This window comes from Pantherophis guttatus, chromosome 1 (genome assembly GCF_059756535.1).
Source record: "Pantherophis guttatus breed Tessera chromosome 1, ASM5975653v1, whole genome shotgun sequence".
Taxonomy (NCBI): Eukaryota; Metazoa; Chordata; class Lepidosauria; order Squamata; family Colubridae; genus Pantherophis; species Pantherophis guttatus.
Window position 1 is genome coordinate 112,334,309 of NC_142063.1, and position 13,473 is coordinate 112,347,781.

General features: G+C 36.9%; 1 protein-coding gene across 5 annotated transcripts in view; it reads right to left on the minus strand.

Moving 5' to 3' along the window:
* The window catches only part of DAGLA (diacylglycerol lipase alpha), a 92,829-nt gene extending 80,562 nt beyond the window's left edge, over positions 1–12,267 (minus strand). Inside the window, exon 1 of one of the 5 annotated variants that reach the window (XM_034420184.3) lies at positions 12,096–12,267. The gene's annotated coding sequence lies outside the window, so the exon portion shown is untranslated. Of the gene's footprint in view, positions 1–11,654; positions 11,910–12,095 lie in introns of those variants that run through there. The other 4 variants (XM_034420186.3, XM_034420187.3, XM_034420185.2 and 1 more) reach the window with 4 other exon arrangements.
* Positions 12,268–13,473: the final 1,206 nt, after the last annotated feature.

Genomic DNA, 13,473 nt, shown 5'->3' on the forward strand with positions numbered 1-13,473 from the left:
AATTTATATACCACTCATGAATGATTGTGAACTAACATTAGTATTGTTAAGATAAAAAAGCAGCTACCAGTACTTCCCAAAGAATATTACCCAAACCATATATATTTCAGAACTTCAATATTTTTCCTTGCAAATCAGAACAACAGAATTTACCAAAAAGGTAAGCACATTAGGATAGATAGAAATAGAATTGATATTAAAATCCAAAGGCGACAATTCCTTACACACAAAACTAAAGGATATTCCATTTCCTCATATGTAACATGCACCTTTTTTTTTCAATAGAGATGCGATTCAGAAATACTGCAATGGAATGGAAACCTAAGTTTAAATCAGAATGAAAATGTAGGAGATGATCAGGCTGAGCCTGAGGGCAGGGTCAAATGCATCATCAATTTGGAGTCTCTAGGCCCCATAAGAGACCTAAGTCTAGCCTCCCCTTCTCATCTGGTGCCAATTTGCCTTGACCGTCAGTAGTTCAGATTCTTGTTATAGGTAGCATGAAACAAACTTGTAATACTTTTTAAAACTCTATCTTGGTTCCTGACTTCTTGTACCTGACAGAAAATTGTAGAAAGTTATTATTTCTAAATTAATATGTAGAAATTTCTTTTCTCCATAGAAGTCTTTTCCAAACTCTCCATTGATTCTTTCTTGACATAAATGCTTCCTGATTAAAAATGGATCATTATAAGCCTACATACAAAATATAGAAAGGGAGTGTACTTAATATATGTTCCATAGTATCTATGATACTATCTATGTACATTATATTATAATAAGTTTTTGTAAATTAGAATGACAGAAATGCCAGCTATGCACAAAGTACTTTCAATGACCAATATATATAATTATATGTCTGTATGTATATAAGGTTATAGAATGCATAAGCATTAATTTATTAACATACCTAAGGAATCACAATTAATGAAGGGGACCCAAATTCATGGTATCATAATCAAATAAAGTAATCTACTTCTTGAAGATAAAGATGCATGTTGTTCTGCTTTTATTAAATAATTTGTTAATTATTAACACTTCCTGTAACTACACAAAATAAAAAGCTAAAATTCACAATTTCACTAAAGAAGAACCATTGCTCAAAGCACATACAGGAAGTCATTTAAAGCTACTCCATTGATCATTATGTTAGTCTGCTTCCTGAAAAGCAGAGCACCGTAAAAATCTTGTGGATTCAAGTAATCACCACTTCCTAGCTTCCAGCTAGAACCAGTTTTGCAACCTAAAAACCAAATCCTTGTCCAACTTAAAACAAAAACAAGACATTTTTAATTGTCCAAATTGTCATTCATATAAGTCTTCCTGAACAGTTTAAGATGAAGAACAAAATTTCTTCCTTCTCAGCTTGGAGAAGAAACTTTTGGTGAAAAATTATTCTTCAACAAGCCAATTTGGTACAGTGATTTAAGGCCGCAGGCTACGAGTCAGAAGACCATGAATTATAGTTCTGTCTTAGGCACAAAGCCAGCTAGATGGACTAATCACTGTGTGTTGGTTCTAGAAAGGAGGCAATGGAAAATAACTTCCAAATTTTTTGCAAGAAAAGTGTAGGGACCATAGTGTCCAGGTAATTGCTAGGAATATTTTTTTTAAAAAAAAACCTCTTAGGCGCATGTACACATGCATGTATACACACACACACACACACACATTCCTTAAAGGCACAAGGAGAAGAGCCTTATGCTGACAAAGATTGAGGACAAAAGAAGAAGGGGACGACAGAGAATGAGGTGGCTGGATGGAGTCACTGAAGCAGTAGGCGTGAGCTTAACTGGACTCCAGAGAATGGTAGAGAAAGGAAGGCCTGGAGGAACGTTGTCCATGGGGTCATGATGGGTTGGACACGACTTCGCAACTAATAACAACAACAAGCCAATTTGGAGCCTTCTGTGTTTTCAAGGTGCCACAAAATAGCAACATGGAAAGTTCCTCACCACTTGTCTGTATGCCCTTCAGTTTCAACCTGGAAAGAAAAGTTGGAGCTCATTTTTTTATTTTTGTAAATGAAAATTCTGACGATGAAAGACTACCATTTTACTTAATGCTCTTAATCAGCTATCTTTCTGATGTCACACAACATAATTATGCTGATCAGGAGATAGTTTGAAAAACATTTTGTGTGTGTGTGTATATATGTGTATGTGTGTATGTGAATTACATGTATTGTATGCTAAGAATGTCTAGCTTGCTGACAGCCATTCCAGGTATCAAGGCAAAACGTCTAGAGCATTAAGAGTCAATCCAGAACACACCATTCTTTGAGTACATTAGTGCTAGGCTCCCAAGTAGCAAAACTGGTTAGACCAGGAGGTTTCAGGCACAGAAACTAGTAGTTTAAATATTGCTCTCTCTTTCCTCAAACATAGTCTTTTATAAAAGCTCATCAAGTTCTCCTGGAACTCTAGGGATCCACTGAATACAGTTTGAGAAACTTTGGGGAAGGAAGGGAGTGAGGGGGGGAGGGGGGATTATTTATTCAAATTCAGTCTATTTCTTATTCCACAAAGCTTTCTTTTGATACAATGTACAAGATGCTATTCAATCTATTGCTCTTTTCCAAGCAATTCAAATAAATGATCATGTCATAAGGTTGTGAATCATATTAAATAAAGCAGATTTCCATATAAGTTTATATTCTTGCTATCAAATGATTTCGTGGATTGTTTACTTCAAAAAAATATTGATATATTGACACTAATCTTACTAAGAGGATTGACCTGTTCTCACAGAATGACCTAGCTCTTTGACAGATACACACACATATTGCAAAATATGGTAAATGCATATATATAAACAAGCAAAACAAAAAAGTTACTTTTTCCAAAATGGAGTACGTGTTATAAATACTGCTACCATATGCAGTTATTGATATAAAATAGTTGTATTGCATTTATATCCTGCATTTATTTTTTACAAATCATTATGTTGTGGTTCTTTCCTATTTTCCCCACGACTATCACTGTGTGAATTATGTTGAGTTGAGAAAGAGTGACTCCTGCCTTGGGCTGGAGTTTGGACTAGAAGACCTCCAAGGTCCCTTTCAGCCCTATGATTCTATGACTGGCCCTAAGTCATCCAGTTGGCTTCCATGCCAAAGAGTAGACTAGAAACCACAGTCTCATCCAGTATCTTAACCACTTCATTGAACTAGTCGTTGCCATAATTGATAATACTTAAAATAATAACTGAGAGCTAACTAGAAGCTGGAACAGTATCTGTCACTATGGGACAAATCTTCTGGACTCAGAACAAGGAATGTATTCAAAGGAGAACTAAATGGGGCTGAATCTGTAACACATTAATGAGAGAAATTGATTAGTATATGCAATACTCCTAAATCCAAACTTTTCAAAGTTTCAATGCTTCTTGAAGCTTAGTACCTTCGCCTCAGTGTACTGAATTAGAAACTTCTCACTTCATGAAGGAAATAGTAGCCAATCCACATTAATTTTGCATACCATCATTCAATCTTTTATTATAAACTGAGGTTACATACATGCAGTCTGTACTTCCATTTGAAGGCTGAAGTAAAGAGACAAAATTTACTTAATGGTTATGCAATTGCACAATTTTAACTTTTTTGTTTTTGTTATGTTTGCAGGTATCTTTCTCTGGATAGGCTGCAGGAGAGGGTTTTGTGTGCTTAAAAAAAGCTTTCACTGAAAGTTCTACATTCTTTGTGCTTTGTTCTATATTGTGCCATATAGAAGCAAGTATTTGCTCTGACATTTGGAGAGTAAATGCCCACTTTTACCTTCTGGTCAAAGAAGGTTGGGGGATGGAAGCAATAATTATAGCCTAAGGAAGTGAGGAGTTGGGAGGAAGTAAAAGAACACAATTTAATCACAAAATAATCCCCCCCCCCCCGTTTTGCATCCTGTTAATCAAAAAACTTACATTGGTTTGGGTACAAAAACAAAAAGAAGCCAGACTGTGGTGTTCAAACATAAGCAATGATTAAAAGAAGACAGGATTCCTAACTAATAATATCATCTAAGTGAGGTTTGTTGTATTTCCCCCCTCCAAATTTGTACCTTGTAATAGGTTTGGATTTCAAACAAATCACAATGAGGCCTAAACAATTACCCTGTTTCCCCAAAAATAAGACATCCCCTGATAATAAGCCCAATCGGGCTTTTGAGCGCATGTGCTAAAATAAGCTTCCCCCCGAAAATAAGCCCTCCCCAAAAATATTTAAATACAGAGCTGGAAATCAGGTAAGACAGCAAAAGGAGCTGCATCTGTTCGCTCACATAGGGCTGCTCTCCTCAGGGTTCCGACGGCAAGCCAATGTTGTCTGGCAGCGCCCATGGGTAGGGCGTTCTCTGTGGTTGCTCCCACCCTCTGGAATGAGTTGCCTACTGAGCTCTGGACGGCTCCTGATCTCCGCTCCTTCCATCGGGACCTGAAGACTTGGCTGTTCAAGAAAATAGGCTGACTCTGATTCTGGGTTTTATTATTTATTATTTATTAGTTAATTTGGTTTAAAATGGGATTTTGTTGTACATGTTTTTAACTTGTGTTCGCCGCCCGGAGTCCTTCTGGAGAAGGGCGGCATATAAATACATGAAATAAATAAATAAAATAAATAAATCTTGCTCCAAGTGCCCCAAAATAATAAGACCTCCCCAAAAATAAGGTCAAGTGCTTATTTTGGGGTTCAAAAAATATAAGACAGGGTCTTATTTTCGGGGAAATTTAGCAGCATGAAAGACCAGATTATACTTTTAAAAAGCAAATTTAGATTGTTAGGGGTGGAAAACCAAGAAGGAAGTAATAAAAGTTACAACAAACTTCCCCAAAGCTACTTATAACCTGGTTTTGAAGATACAGTGCTATACTACCATCACCCGTATTCATGTCATTATATTTTGGGTGCATGGTTTCCCTCTTACCTTTATAGCCATTTGTGGCATTCAGTGGTTATATAATTACCATTTGTGACTTTTTTGTCAATTTTTGCCAAAAAAAAAATCATTGGTGGAAATTGATTTGCTTATTGACTGTGGTGCTTGCTTAGCAACTGACACAAAAGTATCAAAAACTGAGTCTTGTCATGTGATGCCTCAGCTTATGACACAACAACTTACAACCATAATTCTAGGTTCAATTATGGTTATAAGTAAAGGACTACCTGTATGATCTAAAATGCGATCTATTATCTGTTAACTTTGGATAATTTTCCTCAGTTAATAAACAAGTATGTTTTTGACTCATTTGTTTAACTGGGTTCTTTTCATGTCGGTTTAGGACTTGTGTGTGGAACAGATCATGTTTTAGGTAATATTTTACACAAAAAATTCAAAAGATTTCCCAAACTTTTAAGCACCACTGTAGCTCTTCTATTATAAAACAGCATATTTATCTTATTGATTGATTCATTTTATTTTATTTCTATACCCACACATCTCAACAAGTGATTGGGTGGCATACATCATAAAGACACTTTAAAAATACTCTTTAACATTTTAACAGGCCTGTGCACATAACCAGGTCTTCACAGCCTTAGGAAAGCAAACCAAATCATCCTAATCTCTGAAGGGAGTATGTTCCAGAGGGCAGGGGCTGTGGCAAAGAAGGCAGTTTTCCTAGTCCCTGCCAGTCAGCATTCCATGGCTGACAGCACCCGTAACATACCCAATCTACCAGATTTGGTTGGTTAAAAAACTGGTTGGCTAGAAATGACTGGGAGAAGCCAGTCCATGAAGTAACCTGGCCCCAAGGCATGCTAATTTTGAAAATAAAAATAAAAATATGAAACTAGTGCTTACATTTAACTGTTGGTTACTCTATTATTCTTTCCCAACTTTGTTATCAGTGATCCTTTAACTTGAACTGGAGACTTTTACATATTAAATATTTGCCCTGTTACTGCATTGTGATCTCCTGGTCATACAATCAAGAACAGTTGGTCCAGCATTTAAATTGGTATCTGTGAACCTAAGCAATTTTAAAATGAATCTTGTACCACTGCAAGTAAAGTTTTCTCCTATGGTTTCAGTCCATCCATAAGATCAATCAAAGCTTATGTGCATCAATTCAATAATCTATCAGATCCAGGAAACATATCCTTTTTGTTATGAATCTGCCCTCGGAAATATCTCCCCAGAAGCCCATGTGGCTCCCATTCTAATTATGTTCTTTAGAATTGTGGCTATTCTCTAAAACTTTGGGATACAATGGATATGAAGCCCTGTTGGTGGTGTTTTTAAAATTGAATATTGTTATTTCAAAAAGTTAGAATTTTTTAAATTGTTCATCTTTATTGTTTTTCTGTTTTTAAATTTCAAGTTGCTCAGTGTCACTTTAGTATTGAACATGCTCCAAATCAAATAAAAAACAAATAAATTTCCCAGCTGACTTGATTATGCTTAGATTGTTAGCCTCACATTCTGGAACATCAATGCAACAACAAACCACACATTAGGAATGAAATATTACATGGATGAACAACAATCCCTTAAAATTTTCACAATGACTCACAATAAATTTTGGAGAAGAATGTTAGCATATTCTGTCTCTACCATACTTTGCTGAAAATAAATTATAAGTGCTAGAATGAACAGAGTTTCCATATTTATATTTTCAACTTTCAATAAGAATATTTGCAGTATTTATGAACAATGAAGAATGTATTACAAAATTTTGTTGAGCTCAATTCCTTAACAAGTGCAACAATAATGATATACTTTTTAAAATTCACACACATTCTCAAACTTCCACTAACTTTATAAGACATTCGTACATAAAGAATGATATATGAATATTTATATCTGCCTTTACTGAAATACTATTTTTGAAACAGATAGGCAAAGTGAATCATATCTCTATTTACTTAGCAATGTTTATAATTTATGATTTAATATCCAAAAGTAATATAAATACTAACATTTCAACCTTGTTAAAGGGATTTTTCAAGTTATTTTAAAAGGAAACTTTTGAAGGAATTATCTTTCTTAGATAATTCTTAATCTTAGATTATCTATCTTTGTCAGATTCCACCTATCACATTAGTTGTATAACTATTCCAATTTACATTCCACTGTGAACTACATCAGTAGTTTCTTTAATAAGGATGTGACTATTGAAATATAACACTTTTCAGATGCCAGCTTTATGAAATGATTGATGGCACCTAATTGGTAGGAAATAGGTCTCCTGCAAAATCTTAAAAATCCATTTTTGAATGCAGCAGAGAACTATATTATCAGACTATCAGCACTTAAACTTTCTAACTAAACTAGGTTAACTTGGAACAGGAAGACCTATATTCAAATCCATTTTTAACCATGGATACTTATCGGACAAAGTTTGGACAGTTACTATTCTTTCACTCTAATGTGCTTCACAGGGCTACTGTTATACATAAAAATTGAAAATAAGAACATGCCATCTTTTATGAATTCTATATTAAAAACAGAGAATACCACAATAATGCTGAAAATAAATGAACAGAGTCTGTAAAAGAATACTGGTATTGTATAAAGTATAACAACACAACATAAATTCTTGCATGATAAAAAGTTTTTGAAGTCTCATCTTTCCATCAATGACACATAATGTCATTTTTCCAACTGATCAGGCCTACAAAACGTAAGATAATGTCATCTTCAAGTTAAGCTTGACTTCTGATGACTCCAATGATACATTTCTGTTACTTCTTTGCCAATAGAGAAGTGATTTCATGCTGTCTTTCCCCAGAAAGTTTCTGAAATCAACTAAACTGGAGCAAAAGTTCAGGGGAACATTGGGAAAAAAAATCAAGAAAAATCTTTTTCAGGGATAGGCTTTTCAAGATAACAAAATGTAGCTGTACAGATAAAATTTAGAGGGTATACAAATTTCCACAGACCCCACTCTGGTCTGACTCCAAACCAACCCTGCAAACATGATCACTTAAAGAACAAATTGACTGGCATTAATTTGAGCATGAGCATGTTAGCCTTACAACTGATGCTCTAGGCCAGTGTATGTCCTCTCTGTTTAATTCTTTTTCAGCACAGCAATAAAGATACTCTGAAATGCTTTCATTTTTAACCAATCTTTGTATGGAGTTATGCATCTTTACACAAAATATAGTCATTTTGTAATTTAAGTTTAACATAGTATCTGAACCCAGGGGGAGGATTAGAATAACTCAATTTAATCGAAGTACAGTATCTTGTATCATTTTCAAGCAAATCAAGGTTTTAACCATTGACTCATATCGCATGCTAATCTGCACACGCAGAATCTAAGCTTCCTAGCAGAAATGAGAGAGGGTAAGAGTGTCTCTGCTACTAGTTTTTTTTTTTATATGTACAGGGCAATACTACTGTACTTAGAAGCAAAGAAAATAGAGAAAGAATAATTGCTTCTACTTTACATGTACTACTTACCGTATGTGAACCATGCAATGCAGTCAGTAAATATGGCTTATGGCTGTGTAACTTAATTTGGCTTACTTAGTGGACCAGTCATGGTTTTTAAATGTTATGTGAATATAACCACAGTAACTGGGGGGAGAGGAAATAATTTGACGGTAGTTTGCCTAAAAGATAACTTCAAGCTACAGTTAATGAACCTGATTTGTTTGGATATAAATCACACTTGATAATTACTGTAGTTCTCAGTTTGGATGTCATAACAAACAGCAGTTGAAAACAGAAGTAAATACTTTCACTTTCCTCCTCCAAGCCAGCCCCAGAAAGAATAACAGTTTAGCAACCTATACAAACCAGGGAAATGTATACACTTATGCCTCCATAAGACATATTGTGAGAGTCCTTCTTTTTGAATCCAAACAGAAATCATTAATATTTAAGGCAGGAAAAGACATTGCCATAGTTTCTACTGCAATAAACAGATTTTGCACACTGTTATGGCATTTAATTTTTGTTTTATGAAAGTGAGATTGCCAAGAAGAAAAAAAAGCTCCTCTGTGAAGGTCAGGAATGCTAAAAGTTAATAATATAATATTTCAAAGGAAAATCCTTTTAAAGAAAAAAATATTTCCTAGAAAATATTCTGTATTTTAAAATCTATATAGAATTAGTATAAAAATCTTTATACAAAAAGTTGTCTCAAATTTCCTTTTCTATAAGGCATAATAGCTATAAAAATTCTGTTTTAAACATTATCAGATTTATTTTAAACTCATTAAAATATATATTTATCTGATTAAAAGTTACACCATTGTCATAACTTTCTAATGCAGATTTCACCAATGTGATGCACATGATACATGAACTGAGAAATGAAGGACTGCTCTCTCAACATTTCTGGAGAACCTCAGATTGGGAAAGTAGCTCTAATTAATTGAGTGACTGGCTTTATGGCTGAAACCTACCTGTATGAGAATCTTCTATATACAGACTTAGTTTTAATACAGATTGAAAGGTATATATTCAGAAATACTTTTAGAACAATTGTTCCCTTTTTGAGTCCATTGTGATGAATATATAATGCAATTTGTTAATTTGTTTTTGGAGTTACTGTCTTTAGGAAAAGACATGATCAGAGATGTGGAAGTATTGCTAATGGATACACTTACAAAGGGAGGTCAAGTTAATTTTCAACCATTTTTTACAATGATTACATGCTAATTGATAGCCGGAGAACAGAAATGGATATACTGTGTCCTTCTTATTTCTAAAAGACCTATTCTTCAATATTTAAAAGATAATTATATGGCATTTTCTATCAGTGGATTGAAAATCTGATGTTACTTGCAACTAATGGACAGGTATAGATTATGTATGTATACTTAAAATGAATATGGTAATCCTTTACTAAAAGGATTGTGTAAAGTGTTATTTACATATATACATGTGTGAGAAGCTCCATATATACATGAATTTATCCTTGTCTTTGATCTTTTTCATTTTTATAATTTAAACTCCTGTTCAGTATAGTAATAAAACAGTCCAGGTAAGCTTTAAACTACAGCTGAAAATGTCGACTCATCATTTTATCATTCAGGGGATTCGAAATTTCAAAACATGAGAAGCCTATACACAATAGATTAGTTAGCTCTAATTTTGTCATCAATTCTGAAAGCAATTTCATTCAGGAATATGAATTTTTAAAGAATGGTAGAAATCTGATTACCCAGCTCCTTTAACACAAAACCCCATACAATTTTTTGATTCTATTGACAATGACAACACAAAACTGACTTTTGTTAGAGACAAAAGCAATACAACATTTTCAAGCCTTGGAAAAAGTACCTAATGTTCTTTTTCACTTGCACAGTATTTATTACAAGTAGTAAGGAGGCATCTATTAATGATGATATAATTGTACAGAAGAATAAAACTATAAGAACCTAGTTCTAAAATTGATCACTAGTTTTAAATCATTCACCCAAGAGAGGAGGCCACATCTGAGCCTAGGCTCATGCAAACAGTATGTGTTTACACTTCTAGAGAAATTAACTATCTCCACAATGCTTTTCTGTAGAACTATTATAATCAAAGAAATTACATAATTTAGTACATTGAACTCCACCCATTTAAACTGTGTTCTAAGGTTTGAATTACAGCCATGAAATGATTATCCTTTTTAAAAGCTCTCTTCACTGATCCATAATTTTTATCTATCCTTTTAATCCATAATTTTATATATCCTTTTAATAAACATATAAACCTTTAATAAACCTTAATCACTCAAATAATAAATTAATTTTTAGAATTAGAAATCTTTGGAGGCAATTTATTTCTAATGTTGTCTTTTTCCACTTTTGTCTTCTTCCCTTCTAAAAGTGGAACCCTGGGCAATAATCAAAATACAAGTATCAGGTACTTATCGCATTCCAAACCAACATGGCTACAATCTCTTGAGCAATTTCAAATCATAAGGCAAGATGTCCTTTATTTCAATTTACATGCCACACACACACACACACACAAAACTTTTAATGGACGCTATCAAAAATTGCACGATAGAAGCATCTCCTTGCAGAAACAACCTTCAAAGATGAAAGATCCATTATTTTCCCATCTGCTTAGGTTTATAGAAAGAACTTCAGTTTTTCTGCAAAGTAAATGTTTATGTCAGCCCACGTCATTTGGTTATGGATCCAGACTATTAATTTCCACATAAAACACCATCATGCACAGATTCATCAACTGGGTGGGTGGGTGGGGGGAGGGGAGGGAACCTCTCTACTTTAAATCCACCCGTCACCCTCCATGGTATTAGGAACACTTAAGCTTTTGTCAACTCCCTTTTCCACAAGCATTGGAAGGATACCCAAGAACCAATTTCAGCTTGCTACACTGCAGTTCCATACTGTAACCATCCCTCCTTACCCAACACTTCCAACTCCCGGCAGATTAATCCCTCCACAGGCCACACCACCCTGATTCTACCGATTTCTTGGGAAAAGGGTGCAGAGCAGGCAGAGAGATGGAGAGGAAGAGGGGGTGAAAAACTATCCAAGGCGACATAGGAAAAGCCCCTGCCACCAGTTCCCAGGAGAGCAACCCACCCACCCTCCCTCCCTCCCTCCCTCCCTTCCTTCCTTCCTTCCTTCCCACCCTACCTCTTCCACCATATACCCGAGTTTGGCAAGGGGAGAGGCGGGGAGGGGAGCAGCAGAAGCAGAGGCACCTGCTTGGGCACGAGAGCGACAGGATCGCTTGCCTGCTTACCGTCCAGCTCCCACGCTGCTGGTGCCGGGGGAGGAGGGATGCTTCTCCGTTCCCCTTGGCAACCAGGCCCTCCACCTCTGGCGGCGGGGCTGCCGGTTGGCGGGCGGGCGGTGGGGGGAGAAAGGGGCGCGCGCTTTTCCCACCCCTGCCTTCCCTGAGCGCGCGCCCGTGCTGCCATATGCCAGGGCACCAACGCCTCTGCACTAGCTCGCTCGCTCGCTCCCGCGCCAGAGCGGCCTCGGCCTCGCGGCTTTCTCCGTCTCCAGCCCCACCCCGTCCGCCCGCCCTGCCTCCTCCTCCTCCTCCCGCCAAGAGGTGCGCGGCGGCTCTTTCACCCGCAGCGAGAAGTGGGCATCCGCCCTGCATGGACCGCCACCACCTCTCCCGTTTCAACCCCCCCCCCGCCGTCCTCGAGCCGCGCCAATCCCCGCATCCGCTCACCTTTTTGCCGCCGCCTCCGGCGCCGCCGCCACCGGGCCAGAGCCACTGCTGCCGCCGCCTCCATGCCGGGGCTTCTCAGCCCCGCAGCTCTTCAACGCCGCCTCCGCCTGTGCCAGGGCCGCCTCCGCCTGTGCCGGGCCGCCCACTGCGTCAGCTTCGTAAACCCCACTACGCACCCAGCGGTAACCATGGCTACGGTGGGTGCGCGCGCGCGCCCTCTGGTGGCCAGTGTTACAACCTGCCAGGAGACGGTTGGTCACAGATGCCCCAGCGGGGCGAAGAGGATTTCCCGCTGCCCCTGTGGGCTGAGGAAGAGACTGCCGAAATATGGGGAAAGACATTGCTTGCTTTTTATTAATCTTTAAAAAGAGGATTTATGGAATACGTCACTTCCCCATAAAGAAGGATTCAAGTGAAGGATGGCTCTTTGATCCATCCTTCACTTGAATGGACAAAAGCGGTGACTTAAAGGCGTTCACAGATGGAAGAGCGGCGCTCTTTAATCCTAAATACACAGGGAATAAAGTGGTGCATTACACAATCAAAAGGAAGCTATGAAGGAGTATTTAAAATGCGTGCATTGCTTTTTAAACATTTTTATCTGCGATATGGAAATGAGGTTCTGTAGCTGTTGAGCCTTAACAAATAGCATTATTTTCTTGAGAGCCAGGTATAAATAAATAGGAAAGGGATGTTGGAAGGGTGGAGAAAGCAAGGAAAGTAATTTAGATAAGAGCAAAAGCGGTAAATAGAAACTGCTGAAATTTGTCATAACATTAATTTGAAATAAATGAAAGCTTTTTTTGCACTCTGAAGATTTTTATGTGCCTCTAAGACATAATAAGATAAGACACATTAGTTCATCTGTTGCTTCTGTGAAGTAAGGAACACAGATGACTACACAGACTTCTTTTATATAGTGCCTGTGGGTGTCCTTCAATTTCAGTCATTCCTAGTATGCATGATAAATAGAACATTACTACTACATGAACAAAACTATTGAAAAAATATTTCATGTGCTTCTTCAGAAGCTTTGCTTTGATCACAGCTCCCAATGGTATCAAGTAACTCAGAAGATAATTCAGAATAGCAATCAACCAATATTGTTGATATAAGTTGCCTTGAGAAAAAGAACAGTCTAACTGATCGTTTTTTAAAATAATTTACAACTGACTTTTATAAGATTCAGATCTCTCAAACTGGCTCATAATACCGACCATCATAAAATTATCTATAAGAATAAATCACATAAATTAGCAACAGAGACTGTAAATAACAGCATTAAGTTCAGCATAGGCATTCATATTGAATTTTTGACTTTCATCTTCAGCTCTTAGCAACCATTTTCACAGCTTCCTCCAAACTCCCAATGTTGGAA